Source organism: Mastigoproctus giganteus, chromosome 6, assembly GCF_048544385.1.
Source record: "Mastigoproctus giganteus isolate SK-2022 chromosome 6, ASM4854438v1, whole genome shotgun sequence".
Lineage (NCBI taxonomy): Eukaryota > Metazoa > Arthropoda > Arachnida > Uropygi > Thelyphonidae > Mastigoproctus > Mastigoproctus giganteus.
The window spans coordinates 203,081,686-203,096,164 of NC_143580.1; the positions used below are offsets into that span (position 1 = coordinate 203,081,686).

General features: G+C 41.8%; 1 long non-coding RNA gene across 1 annotated transcript in view; it reads left to right on the forward strand.

Annotated features, from left to right (window-relative positions):
• The first annotated feature begins 5,385 nt into the window (after positions 1–5,385).
• LOC150084889 (uncharacterized) overlaps positions 5,386–14,479 on the forward strand; it is a 48,482-nt gene continuing 39,388 nt past the window's right edge. The window contains exon 1 of the long non-coding RNA XR_016547082.1: positions 5,386–5,442. This is a non-coding gene — a long non-coding RNA (uncharacterized LOC150084889). The remainder of the gene's footprint in view (positions 5,443–14,479) is intronic.

Below are 14,479 nucleotides of genomic sequence, written 5' to 3' on the forward strand. Positions count from 1 at the left end.
TTCAGTCTCCCTCCCCCTTCTCTAACTTATAACCAGTGTCTGAACCATCTCTAAATTGCCTGAGCCCTACACCCAAAAACTTAATAACAACATCAAATCACATAACCAGTAATCCTTTTGGCTGACTCCTATCTGTAGCTTTTTTTTTTTTTTTTTTAGGTCCTAGCCACTGAAATCTCAGGAAATTAGGTGGCAGGACCTGCCAGAGTAAATAACTATAATACTGGTGTACCTGGTCTGCCTCCATGGGGCAGTGTGTGGCGAACGTTGGAACCCATTAGGGGGCCCAGCGGCTAAATGACCAGAGGAACAATGGTACACGACACTACACATATACAAAATGCATACACTTTTAAACCTCTGGCATTGACAGTGTTCTGTTTCACACCCACAATGTATACTACGCGGAGATGGGGGGAAAACCCCTAGTGCCGTTTGACACTAAATACACTTTACACTCTACACTCTATCAGCCTTCCGTTTAACATGAGGGGAAGTGCTTGCGTTGCACCATTAAGGACCACGAGCTTAGTCTTGTTGATATTAATTCGGAGGCCCATTCTTTTACTCTCTTCACTCACACGAATGAGAAGTATCTGTAAGTCCTGCGTATTAGTTGTACAAAAATACAGTGTCATCTACATAGCGAAGGTTGTTAATCATTCTACCATTGACAGATATTCCTCCATTTCTTCCATCTAATGCTGTCCCTAATGCCATCTAATTCTAACTTCCATCTAATGCCTTTTTACCATCAATTACAACAGATGCCGTTTAGTTCCTGTAGAGGTAGTTGATTATTTGGATGACCTTTTCATCAAGGCCGGAATCCTCAAGGATCTTGATGAGCTCGGTGTGTTGGACTCTATCAAAGGCCTTTTCAAAGTCAATAAAACAAAGATGGGCATCAATCTGTTCTTCTCTGCACCTTTGCATCACCACCTGCGCACAAAATATTGCTTCTCCTGTCCCCAGTCCTTCCCAAAGTCCAAACTGCGCATCATCCATCGGCTTCTCGCATTTCCTGAAAATCCGATTTTGAATTATTTTAAAGAACATTTTGAGGATTTGGCTCATCAAGCTGATTAGTATGAAACCTCTTCAAGTCCTGGTGTTTAGTTTTTTGGGAAGAGTGATGAACGTTGATGCCAGCCAGTCCCCGAGGAATGTCGCTTGTGTCATAGATTCTGTTAAATAATTCAACAAGAATGACGATGTTTTTGTAGTCGAGCAGTTTGACTATTTCCGCTGTGATTTCATCAGGTCCTTTGGATTTTCCCTTCTTCATTGATTTAATCACTCTCTCCGCCTCGGATCTTAGGATGGATGGTCCTACCACTGCATCATTGTTGTCATCTCATGTTCACTGTCAGCGAAGAGGTTTATTATGTATTTAGTCTACATGTCGAGTTTTTCTGATTCTTCCGTGCTAATCTCACGTTTGTCATTTCGGATTGAAGTTGGTTGTTTCCTTCTATTAATTTCTGAAATCTCTTTAATCTTTTTGTGAAGATTGAAATCATCATGTTTTTCTTGGAGAGCTTCTATTTCTCTGCATTTTTCTATGATTCAGCTCTCTCTTTAGCTCCTTTAATTTTGTTCTTAATCAGTGTAGTCACCGCTTTGTAGCTTAGTTTTTAGTCACCGCATTGCAGTTTTTAAATGATCTGTGCATCTCCACGAGTGTGAAAATTTCATTTGTCATCCAGTCCACCTTCTTCCGACATTTTTCATAACATAGAACTTCTGAGCTCGTTTCAGTCAGAACAGATTTAAAACTCTTCCAAAGATCTTCCACTCCCCTCTCTTCCTGCCCAGATGTGTTGCGTTCTTTCGTTAAGGCATGTCTTCATTAAGATTCGTCTGATACGTCTCTAGATTTTTTGACTTCTCTAAGTCAACTTTCTTCATCGGTTGCTTTCTTCTAGTAGCCTAGGAGAATGCAACTCGCTTCATTGATGAGTTTCAAACTCAGATCGTTCCCACTTGGTAGGGGAGGACGGTGATTATATTCACTGTCCTACCTGCTAGGAAGTGAGAATGTAACTAAATAAGTTGTCCATAAAAGCAATAAATGATGTAACCGCAAGTTTTCATTGGTAATAATGGGTTAAGGAATAAATTGGAATAATTTAAAACAAGGCTAAGACAAATCTCTTCATTAGTAGTGCTCCTCCCTTCTTTCAAACATTTATCAAATCCACAGGATAAACATTGTTCCAGTCTTTCTACAAGAAATTATTAGAAAGTCTTTTATGGCGCACATAGTGTTTATGGCTACAGGTGGGCAAAAATACTATTAGTACACACACGATTTGAACAGTATGCTATGCCTCATTACTGGTGTTACTTAAAACGGCCTGCCAGAGTTCAAATTATGTGCTGGTGTACCTGGTCTGCCTCCATGGGGCGAAGTGTGGGCAACGTTGGGTCCAATTAGGGGCGCAGCGGCTAAATGACCAGATGAACAACGGTACACAGCATTACACTGTACAATATCCATACACTTTTAAATCTCTGGCATTTACAGTGTACTGTATCACACGACAATGTAAACTCGCGGTGATGGGAGAAACCCCTGGTACCATTTGACCCTCAACACACTGAACACTGAACACTGTTAGTTGTGAGAGTCTGCGCGGGTAACACAGTGGTATCGTCACCGTCCTTCCCACACCGGAGGAGGGGGGAGAATGCCCGGGTTCGAATTCCGTCGATGACGCGAAGAAGTTTAGTGGAATCTTTTCACTCCGTGTCTGCGTTAGTCGGTCTCAGGTGTAGACAGCAAGGTTTCCCCCCCAGAAACTGGTGTTTTTCCGTCCAGCAAAACAGGCAAATCGATCAGAGAATATATGAAATTTACAATTATAATACATATATGGGTATATATAAGAGATTACAGTGGCCCTAATATAATAATTTGAATTTGAAATTTGTTAGTTGCGGGAGGGAGGGAGTGGAGGTTCGCACGAATGTTATGTAGTAAGGAGTGCTGTCATAAAAAGTAATTAAATAATGTGGCTTGGAGCATTTAGTTCAATAATAATGGAGAAGGGTAAAAACTGTTGTAATAAAGAGTTTCGAAAGGGGGGGTCCAAAGTTTAAAAAATAGCGTATGGTAATTTGTAAATAATGCCGAATGTCTAAACTTTATTCTGTGAAGAATTTGCAACAGAAGAATAATCAAGGGAAAGATCACATAAAATAACATAATAATTATAATATAAAGTTGTTTACCGTAGTCTTGTGGTAGCGCCTGGTTACTGATACCATGTTAAGCGATAAAATTCTTACACCACTACAATAAATAAATAAAATATAGAAAATAATAATATCAATTGGACGCTGATATTTCAGCTCTCAATAAAACAAGCATAATGAAGTTGCATTATATCATATAAAACTCTGAAGAATATCGTTCATTTAAAAAATAAGTTAGTGCTATACGAGGAGTTATCAAAAAGTTTTGTATTCTGACCTAAATAAAACATCAGTAAGATGTTGTTGTTGTGGTGGTGGTGTTTTCTGGCGCAAGAGCTACTTAGGCCATATTGCGCCTTCAGTAGGACGATGCCATTTTTAATATAAGTTGTGTATATATTCAATAACTAACATGTGAAATTTCATTCCTATAGGTGATCGTACACCAGAGGTGCAGTCCGCAATCTGAGGAAGGACACTATGGTTGACAAAGTGGAGTATCAAGCAGTGATCAAGTTCCTGCATTTTCAGGGCAAGAAAGCTCAGGAAATTGAAGAAGAAATGAAAGCTGTGTTGGGCAGAATTATCCATCCTATGACACTAGGCGCCTCCGTAGCCAGGTGGGAAGGAGCAGCAGTGCGTAGCACACGCTTCTTGATTAGACCGGGGTTCGAGCCCGTCACCACCAAATACGGAGGATGCGGAAAGGTCAGGGAATGACCACCGCACATCCCGGAGCAATATGGCCTTAGTTGCTAATGCTCCTAAAAAAAAAAACCAAATAACTCCTATGACACTGTAAAAAAGTGGAAACGGGAGTTCCAGTGCGGTCGTACAAGTGTCTTTGACGAGCCAAGAGAAGGAATTCCATCAACATCACATCCATAGACAGTGAGACGGTTGCAAAGGTTGAGCAGCTGGTGCTAAGTTACAGAATTGTCACAGACGTGTGACAATTCATTAATTATTCATTAAATTGTCACAGACGTGTGACAATTTATTTCATCGCAAATGCAGTGGAAATTAGTAACGGGTCTGCCAACAGCATTTTACACGACCAAATTATGATATTAGGGTCCCCCATAAATGGTTAAATCTACCCATATATTTATTTTATCTGTAAATTGCATGTGTTCCCCGGTCGATTTGCCTGTTTGCTGGACGAAAAAATTCCAGTTTTTGGGGGAAAAAAACCTTGTTATCTACTGAGACCGACTAACTCAGCCACAGAGTGAAAAGAGCCCACTAAAGTTCCTCGCGTCGTCAACGGGATTCGAACCCGGATCTTTCCGATGTGGGAGGACGGTGACGATACCACTGTACTACCCACGCAGAGGCATTTTAGATGACCATCTGCACATGTCTATGGTCTCCGTACGATGGGTTCCAAGATTGCTGACACCTTTGCAGAGGCAATGTAGAATGCAATGTTCTCGCCAACTGTTGGATTTGTATAGTGCCGATGTTGAGAACTTTTTTGATCAGTTGGTGACAAATGACGTATGCTGGGTGTGCCAGTATGATCCGAAGACTGAAAACATGCCAAAGCAGTGGCTTTGATTCGTCTCAGGAAGTCATCAATGAAGTGGAATCGTGGTTGCAGGCAAAAAGTGCAGACTTCTATGATCAAGGCATTAAATAACTGATTCATTGATGGGAGAAATATATTACTATATATGGAGAGTACATAGAAAAGGATTAAAGTTCCTGTGAAGTTTCACCTTTCTAGGGCAATTATTTCTAGGTAAGGGTACAAACTTTTTGATACCCTCTCGTATATATTTCAAGCGGTCATCTCTTTATTTGTTTATTTTTACGCTTCTTTGTAATTTACAGTTTTACACTTTTATATATACATATATATATATTAATTTCATATATTTTTTATACAATTATTAAACACAAGAGGGTGTTAAAAGTTAAAATGTCGTAATACTAGAAAGAAAAATGTAACGTTTTTCCATATTTATTGGCATCAGTATTAGACGATCAGTCATTGAATATGTTGTCTCGTGCAACAATAATAACGAGCAGGGAATTCACGCTTCGCGTAGTTTTGTATTATGATTTTACAGAGGAACAGTTTGGATATCTTCCTGATTTCTTGATTTAATAGATACTAATAATCTTAAACGCGTAGTTGTAAAGTATCATCAGTAATCAGGATTAGCAGGCGACGGTGATAGTATTTTAATTTATACATTTCATTGCAAGTTTTAATTAAATAGTTGCTCTATTCAGGTAAGCTGGAATATTTAATTAATAATGTCGAGAATTCTGATTTGATAACATTGATTATATATCAAGGGCCGTGTTCTACTATTTCTTCAAAGCTTTTGGCAAAAATTTACTTAGAGTGCACCCTTCCAAGATGGCGGAAAGGAGAAGAGGAAGAAGGCAGTGATCGACATGCCTAACCCACCTTGGTTAGTGTTAGGGTGTTTATCCCATCTTTTCGCTGTTTTAAAATCGAGAACTCGTTTTCCTATTTTAAAACAGCGGGAAGGGGGGGGGGATAAACACCCTAAAACGGAGGCAGTCTGGAGGGTACACCCCAATTAAATATTAAATTTCAGCCAAACTTTTAAACTTCCGGATACAATAAAATGTTGCCCATTCCCACTGCACGATGTCCTTACGGGTAATGGAGATATACAGACCATCATCCCTACACCTGGTGGAAAAGGCCTGCTTCCGAATGTTTTTTTTTTTTTTTGTCCAGAAAAGCAGGTAAATCGACCACAGAGTATGCAGTTCACAGACACAATATATTGACACCTCATAGACCTAGTTGCTTTGGTGCTTACCACACACACACACACACACACACCACTACATGAAAAAGTTCTAGTTGAGTGTATTAGCATACACTGAGTGATCACTGAATTATGACCACCTACCTAATACTTCGTAGGTCCTCCTTTTGCCCTCAATACAGCAGCTATGCGACGTGGCATTGATTCAATAAGATGTCGGAAGCGTTCAGGAGGTATGGCCAACCACGCTATGTGTAGTGCGGTCAGCAGTGCAGGTATTGGTGTATCCAGACGCCTGATATGCCCTTCCATAGTGTCCCACAAGTGCTCTATGGGATTGATATCGCGAGAGTTCGGAGGCCAATCGATATGCTGGAAGTCAGAACTGTGTTCCTCAAACCATTCTTGCACAACAAGTACCCGATAGCTCGGCGCATTGTCATCTTGGAAGACACCATCGCCATTCGGAAAAAAGTGTAACATATCGGGGTGTACACAGTCAGCAAGCAGTTGCTTGCTGACTGTGTCACACCATACAACCGCCTCCACTGGCCTGCACTTTTGAAACCCATGCATGATGGATATCTTCATGGATACCCGATAGCTCGGCGCATTGTCATCTTGGAAGACACCATCGCCATTCGGAAAAAAGTGTAACATATCGGGGTGTACACAGTCAGCAAGCAGTTGCTTGCTGACTGTGTCACACCATACAACCGCCTCCACTGGCCTGCACTTTTGAAACCCATGCATGATGGATGAAAAGGCCCATGTTGTTGACGCCAAATCCGTACACGACCATTCACGGTGTGGAGTAAGTAACGTGACTCATCCGACCAGCACACCTTCTTCCAGTTTTCTAACGTCCAACTTGCATGCTCTTTGCACCAGGCGAGTCTTTTACCGCGATGAACCTTGGTTAGAAGAGGACGCCATAGGGGTCATCTGCTGGTATAGCCCATACGTGCGAGCGTGCGACGCTTGGTCATGCCAGATATTGTTCCGGGTTAGCCCATGTATTGGTAGTCAACTCTTCAAAAGTGCTGCGCCTGTTCGCCTGTACGAGTCGTCGAACCCGGCGCTCACTTCTAACATCAACCTTTCGCTGACCTTTTCAGTTTTGCCGTCGGGTCGTTGTTTGATCATTTTGACGCCAGGCCTTGCACACTTTAACTACGGAGGCTATCGAACACTCCACCAATTCAGCCGTTTGCAAAATCGAGGCACCAGCTCGTCCAGCACCCAAAATATGTCCTTTATCAAAGTCCAATAAATTCTTCCTTTTACCTATCACACTCGTAATATTACTATCTACTGAACCACTGACACCTTATCTGTGCTACGTAGGTCGACTAACTCCGCACTCACGTACTTCACGTGATCAACGGGTCGCATTCAGTTTTCATAGGGGGTGGTCATAATTCAGTGATCACTCAGTGTATATACGTACAGGACTATTGATTTCACCATCTCGCTAGTCTATCCGGCCGTCCGCACTTTTTTCTTCCATTCGCAAGTAATAATTGACTCCTAATCGATGGATTTTCCTAAAATTTTACATCTGATTCTTTTAGAAATGTTGATCGAGCCATCCAATATTTCATTACAATCGACCAATTGAAATGTAGCAATAAATTGTTCTGACTGGCCGTCCGCGTGTAACAAGTCGATTGCCACTGGATGGATTTTCGTTAAATTTTATATTTGGCTGTTTTAGGATGGTTTGTCTCCAATTCCAAATTTCATTAAAATTGGACCAGTAAAAATCGGGAAATTATATATATAGTATACTGTATTAGCATTAGTAAAGGCATACGATGCAAGAAAGCAAGCTTATGCAGCATCGGCCAAAAAAAAATCGCTCCCATTTCACCCCTCCATTCGTTCCGAATGGCTGTCCAGCTCAGCCTTAAATTTATTTAGGCTAACTTCCACAACAAAAGATGGAAGTCTGTTCCACCAATCAACTACCCGCTGGCTAAAGGCAAATTTCCGCACATCTATTCTACAACTTTCTTTCCTCAGTTTGAAACTATGCCCCCTCAGGTTCTTAGTCTGAGCAAGAGGAAGAATCCCATCAGCATTGAGCTTGCTCAATCCATTCAAGGCCTTATACACTTCAATCAGGTCACCTCGCAAGTGCCTACTCCAAGCGCTGCAATTTGCAGAACTGAAGCCCTTCTTGGTAAGAGCACCCCTTTGTTCCCCCTCACCAATCTTGTTGCCCTTCTTTGTAGTCATTCTAGCAACTCTACATCCTTCCTAAAATGAGGCTTCCAGACCTGTACACAGTACTCTAGGTGTTGCCTCACCATTGCCTTGTATAACGGGATAATCACCTCCCTGTCCCTGCTAACAAAATTCCTATATATCATTGACAAGACTCCATGATCTGCCCTTGCAGCCCATCTGTACTGCTCGGCGAACTTCATATTTGACTGCACAATTACCCCCAGGTCTTTTTCACTTTCCACTTCCCTAAGTACCACACATTTGGTACATTTCTCTTCGGTTATCGCTACCCATATGCAGTACTTTGCATTACTGCAAAGTACTGCATATGCATGTTAAACTTCGGTTGCCACTTCTCAGCCCGTTTTCGCAACTTGTCTAGATCCAGTTGAAGTAGCATACTGTCTTTACTGTCATTAACACCCTTCCAACCTTTGTATCATCTGCAAACTTGGACATCATACGTGATATACCTTCATCAATATCATTGATAAATATAGAAAACAACAATGGGCTCAACACCGAACCCTGGGGATCTCCACCAGTAACATTTGTCCACGAAGAGCACTGTCCATTGATTACCAGGCTCTGTCGTCTCCCACTCAACCATCCCTTTATCCATTGTAGCAGCTTACCCTTGTTGCCATACCTCTCCAATTTGTACAGCAGTCTTCCATGTGCAACAGTATCAAAAGCTTTGCTGAAATCCAAATATATGATCTCAAAATTATTTTTGGCATTCAGTTCCTTTGTGACCACATCATAGTGTCCCATCAAATTGATCAGACAAGACCTCTCTTTAATAAACTCCTGCTGTGTCGTAACTTTTACTGCAGTCTTGTCTAGATGATCCTGCAATGCTTCTTTAACCAGTGATTCCATTATTTTCCCCGGAACACAAGTTAAACTAACTGGTCTGTAGTTACTTTTGTCACCTTTTTAAACCCCTTTATGAATTAGTGATACATTTGCACACCTCCAGTCCATGCGGACATGAATTGGAGGTGTGTACCTAGACAAGCTAGACCATTATAATTGACATGAGAACTTGTGCTCTCCCTCCAGAAAAAAATTCTGAATCCGTCTATGCATAAACGTACATTGTAGCTGAAGCACTACGTATTATTCTTCTTACCCTTTGCCGATTGCAACGTAAATGTGCAATATGGCGGGTGCACAGAAAAGAAATGTTCCTAGTTCAAGATTGAAAGACGTAGCTTTTTTGTTTTTTTTTTAGTGTAGTAGCTCGTGCAGCGTGCGATGAAGCGGGACAAAATAACAATGAAATGAGGAGACAGCGAGAAACTTCGGACGGGTATAAGGGACATTTATGGGTGTTGTATAAGAATTACAAAAAAAGGTGACATTACAGAAGTCGAAACAAGATGCTCGAAAATGTGATCACATGACATCAGTACGGCGTATGATCCCACCAACGGCTAAACAGCGGTGACCCATGCTCAATATATGAGGGTGTCTGTAAGAGTCTGTGGCAACAAATCCCGTTCTTCTACCAGCAGAAGATCCAATATGGCAGCCTTAGTGATCATGCTCCTGATGCGCCTCCATAGCCAGGTGGGCAGGAGCGGCAGTGCGTAGCACACGCTTGTTGATTAGACCGGGGTTCGAGCCCGTGACCACCAAATACGGAGGATACGGAAAGTCAAGGAATGACCACCGCATATTCCCGGAGCAATATGGCCTTAGTTGCTAATGCTCCTAAAAACCAAAAACAACAACAATCATGCTCCTGATTGTTAGTGGAATTTATATATATATATATATATATATACACTGTATAATCTTTATTGTATACAAACGTGGTATATACAATAGACCCTTCACAGCAGCAATGCCAGGGGTTTTACATTGGCTGGTGGACAGTAGCCTTGGGGAGATGGGGCCCACATCGAAGTTCGGGCTCTTCCCCCAGAGCCAACAATAAAATAGAATCAGTGTCAGATTATTTAGGATACAAATGTATATGCTTTTGACTTTATTTACAATGAAATAATAAAGATATTCATATTTACATTATGTTATATTAATATTTATATTCATAATGATATTATTGACTTTATTTACAATACATTCATAAAGACATCGTGCTTTGAACATTATTTACAATATATTGGGCATTATTATGATGCCCTTATCAATGTGCACTTTGCCTGGCCAAGGTCAGGATCTGTCTTCGGTACCTCCGATCCTTCACAAACCTACAGAGGTCGCTGTCAATTGAAAGGATTGTGGGGAGCATCTCCCTGTGGAGATAGCGGTCACTGAGCGCTAGTCTGTTATAGTTAGCTGTGAGCGTGGGAGCTGACTGAGGTCAGCTCCCACGCTCATTTAGTAGTTTAAAATGTGTATACAGTTCAAAAAAGTGTTCAAGCTGAAAGAACTTAATTGGAGGATTCTCTAGGTGATACTATTTTTATATTCTATTGGGAATTTAGTAAACTACAAACGTTTTTATCTGTGTGCTTTGTTGCCAGACCTACAATGGTCACCATGTGGCTGGCGGCAGGGCCATAGAGGGGCACTGATATAAAGCAGTGGCCACGTCGGTGGTTTACACTTGACTGTGGAGGTTCCCAAACCGTGTTAAAACAGTGCAGGAAGTCCGCTAGTCTGCTCTACCAAACTGTGCTGATAACTGCTGAATCTGTATTGAATTATGTGTATCTTAAACCAGAAGCAATGAATTCAGTGACTTCCCCCCCCCCTTGCCATAAACTTTTCCTGGCTGACTGTGAACTCCTTACCTATGTATCCTACGGAATTACTAATGACACCATCGTCTACAGCACCCCCGGAAGCCCCTCTGGGAAGTGATCTTGCTTTTCTTGGAGGATTTTCACACTCGGCTGCCCCCCCCCCCCCAAGTGACTGAGGGGGGGATAGTCCAAAACTTCAATAACCATCTGTGTGCCCCCAAATTCAACCACGGATTTGTGGAGGGCATCGTCCGACAGCATTTTCAGTGCCCTTCCAGATCATCCCAACATACATCCGATAAACCGAATTGTCCCTGTTATCCGGAATTCGCGAAATGGAAGGGAAAACGGAAAAAAATATGGAACCCTTGATGCAGTCACAAAGTGACGACCTCGACTTTATTGGCGAGACAGAAGAGACAGAGGATACCCGACCAGGATCCTCCCAAGCAAAGCGAAAAAATTGCAAGCGAAGGACCCGCTCCCAAACCGGGTATAGAGAGCAGCCCGACCCCCAGCATCTTAAAGGGAAACAAACGACGACGACAAATAACAGGAACCACACTCTTCCAGAGGGCTCAGTCTATGAGAAAACACTCATTTTAAAAACGGCCCTTGAAAATATATTCAAAAAGAACCCTAACAAGGTCTCCTCCGGACTGAGATCTCAAATTTTGACAATATTTCACAAAATGGAGGCAATTCTCCATGATACATACTTAGAAAGTGAAAGAATAGCCACACGGCTACAAACCTATATGGAATGTGGGGCAAACAAAATGCCACAGCGCGCCCCCACATATGCCCAAGCGCCAAGGAATATACCAAACGAGGCAGAGAAAACAAAGTGGAAATCCAACAAAAGAAAGCATTATTGAAAAACCCAAACGTCGCCATACTGAGACCCACCGGAGAAGAGAGGCCCTCCAGTGAACAAATAAAGCAAAAAAAAAGTCATAAACAATCTCAAAGAGGACTTCGAAGACACTAGGATAAAGTATCCGGAAAACAAGAAGTCCTGGTATCGTAATTGAGACGAAAAATGCAAGGAAGAAGCCAAGGGGATAATAACAAACCCCAAGCTAAATGCCCTGGGATTCACAGCGGCAACAACCCCAAAAAAGAAAATCACACAATGGGTATTTTCAATGTGGACCAAAATCTACAACCACACCAACTCACGGAAGAAACCTAAAAAGTCACATAACGAATCAAGAAGGGGCGGCACTGCTGACCCCAAAATACAGAACCCAGTCCAAAACAAATGGAGGATATAACTGGACAGTTGAGCTGACTCCGCCCGCCTGGCAGGTCCTAAAAAACCAAAGCAGGATTTTTATCGATTGGAGCTGGCTCCGTTTTAGAGAGTATGTGGTCATACCGACGTGCTTTAGATGTTGCAAATATGGCCACACCACTCACACCTGCGTCTGCAGCCACTGCTCATAGAGGGGACATGATTTTAAGAACTGCTCCAACAAAACTAAGGAACCCATCTGCACCAATTGCAAAAGCCTCAGAATGGAACACAACCACACCATCTGAGATGCAAACTGCCCCACTTACGGCAGTCATATGGAGTGGGTAAAAGGCACCTACCAACAAAGAATCGATTATGGGGCAAACAAAATACAATTACGGCGTACTAAAGATACGCCAAATAAACGCCCAACGAGCTCGAGCGGTTGTTCAGCAGGTATGGCTCCAAGCAGATGAGGATAATGCCGACATTATCATAATCCTAGAACCGTATACCAATCAGAAACAAGTAAGGGGCTACCCGCCCAATTATAAAATTGTGCGAAGCAACGAAGACACCCCCTGGGCAACAGTACTAGTAAGAAATCCAGAGATAACGGTTACAAAGATACCACAACTTTGCATACCCTGGGCAGCCTGTGCCCATATTATATGCTCCATAGGCAGCCACTACATAATAGCGCTCTACTGTAGGCCTGGAATAGAAATCGACTTTGCCACAACGTATCTACAATCTGTACAGACAACCCTGGCAGGGCATAAAATCTTGATTGGAGTGGATGTTAACTGCCGATCACCTGTTTGGCACAGTGCCACACCGGACTGCAGGGGAACCTCAAACGGACGGAAACTAGAAGACTTCCTAGAAAATTCAATATTTACAGTCAAAAACCCGCCCATTCTGCCTCCCAACGTATTGTTAACATGCTATGGGAAGAAACGATCGACATAACTTTAACATCCAGAAATATAGAGACAAACGTCACCCACTGAACTGTACAAAACGCATGGACTACGTCTGACCACCGAACCATCACTAAGAGCATACAAAGGAATCAGGCTAGAACAGTCGCCACAAAATACCTGTCAAACAGATTCGCAATCGGGAAAGCAAATTGGGACGCCTACTGCAATTTCTTATCCACCCAAGGGAGACGGTACATGGAGGATTTGGACAGACGGGAGCTCGAAGGCGAAAGGATAGACCCTAACCAGTCGCACAAGATATAATCACCAATGCAGTGGAAACGGCCATGAAAAGGAAAATGGGAGCCATGCCATGGTGGACCCCGGAGCGGCAAAGAATGAGAAGACAAGTACAGGATAAAAGAAAGCAGTATCAAAAGGCACGAAGAACGTGACCCCAGGAGGAATTGAGACAGCAATATAGATAGATCCGAAACCTTTATAAAGACGTGTCTAGAATCTTGTTTGTAGGCTAAAATGGGAATTCATCAGAGAATAGAACTGTACTCCATTTTTCAGGGCTCCAAGTCCATGATTCATTACTGATACAGTAATACTGATAATTCATATTAACACCGCACGAAAATATTAAATTTAATAATGATATAATAATTCTAATGTAATTATAATAATACTTTACTGATTCAAGAAACTTGGTGTGATCTTGTCTGAGTACAATTTTCCGAGTTAACGATTTTATTTTTTAAATTCTATTTTATTTGATCAGTCATTATTTCTATATATACTATTCTTATCTAAATTTACTATCTATCTTATTTTATTTCTTTAATAATATATGGTGGCTTGTACAGGTAATGAATTTTAACATTATGGATTATGATTTGAACCGTTTCTGTTTTGTGACACATCGTTAAACGGCGCTACATCTGTAATGTGCCTAATTCAAATACACAAATAATAATAATAATAATAATGTGATGCATCTTCAACAGCATTCCCAAAAAAGGCAACATCCACACGAGACCAAAAAATCAGAGAATAGGGGGATATTTAGACACTCAGAAGCAGAACCTTCTCGCACTACGCAAAAGACTTGTTGCAGACAGGGTTATGCATGTGGGGGTGCATTGGATGCGCCGCACCAGGGCCTGCGATCTAACGGGCCCCAATCGAGGGAGACATCATAGTCTCAACATATATAAACGAGACCCCTTAACCCCTTTTGTATCCGAGCCCTCAAGTACCTTTGCACGGCCCTGGTTGTAGATTTTAGGTACATCAATAACTTAGGCGATATTGCGATGTATATAATATGGCTGTAAATTTCTGGCGTTCTGTGGTCGATTTTCTTTTTTCCGGAGTAAAAAACCTGAGTTCCTGGGAGAA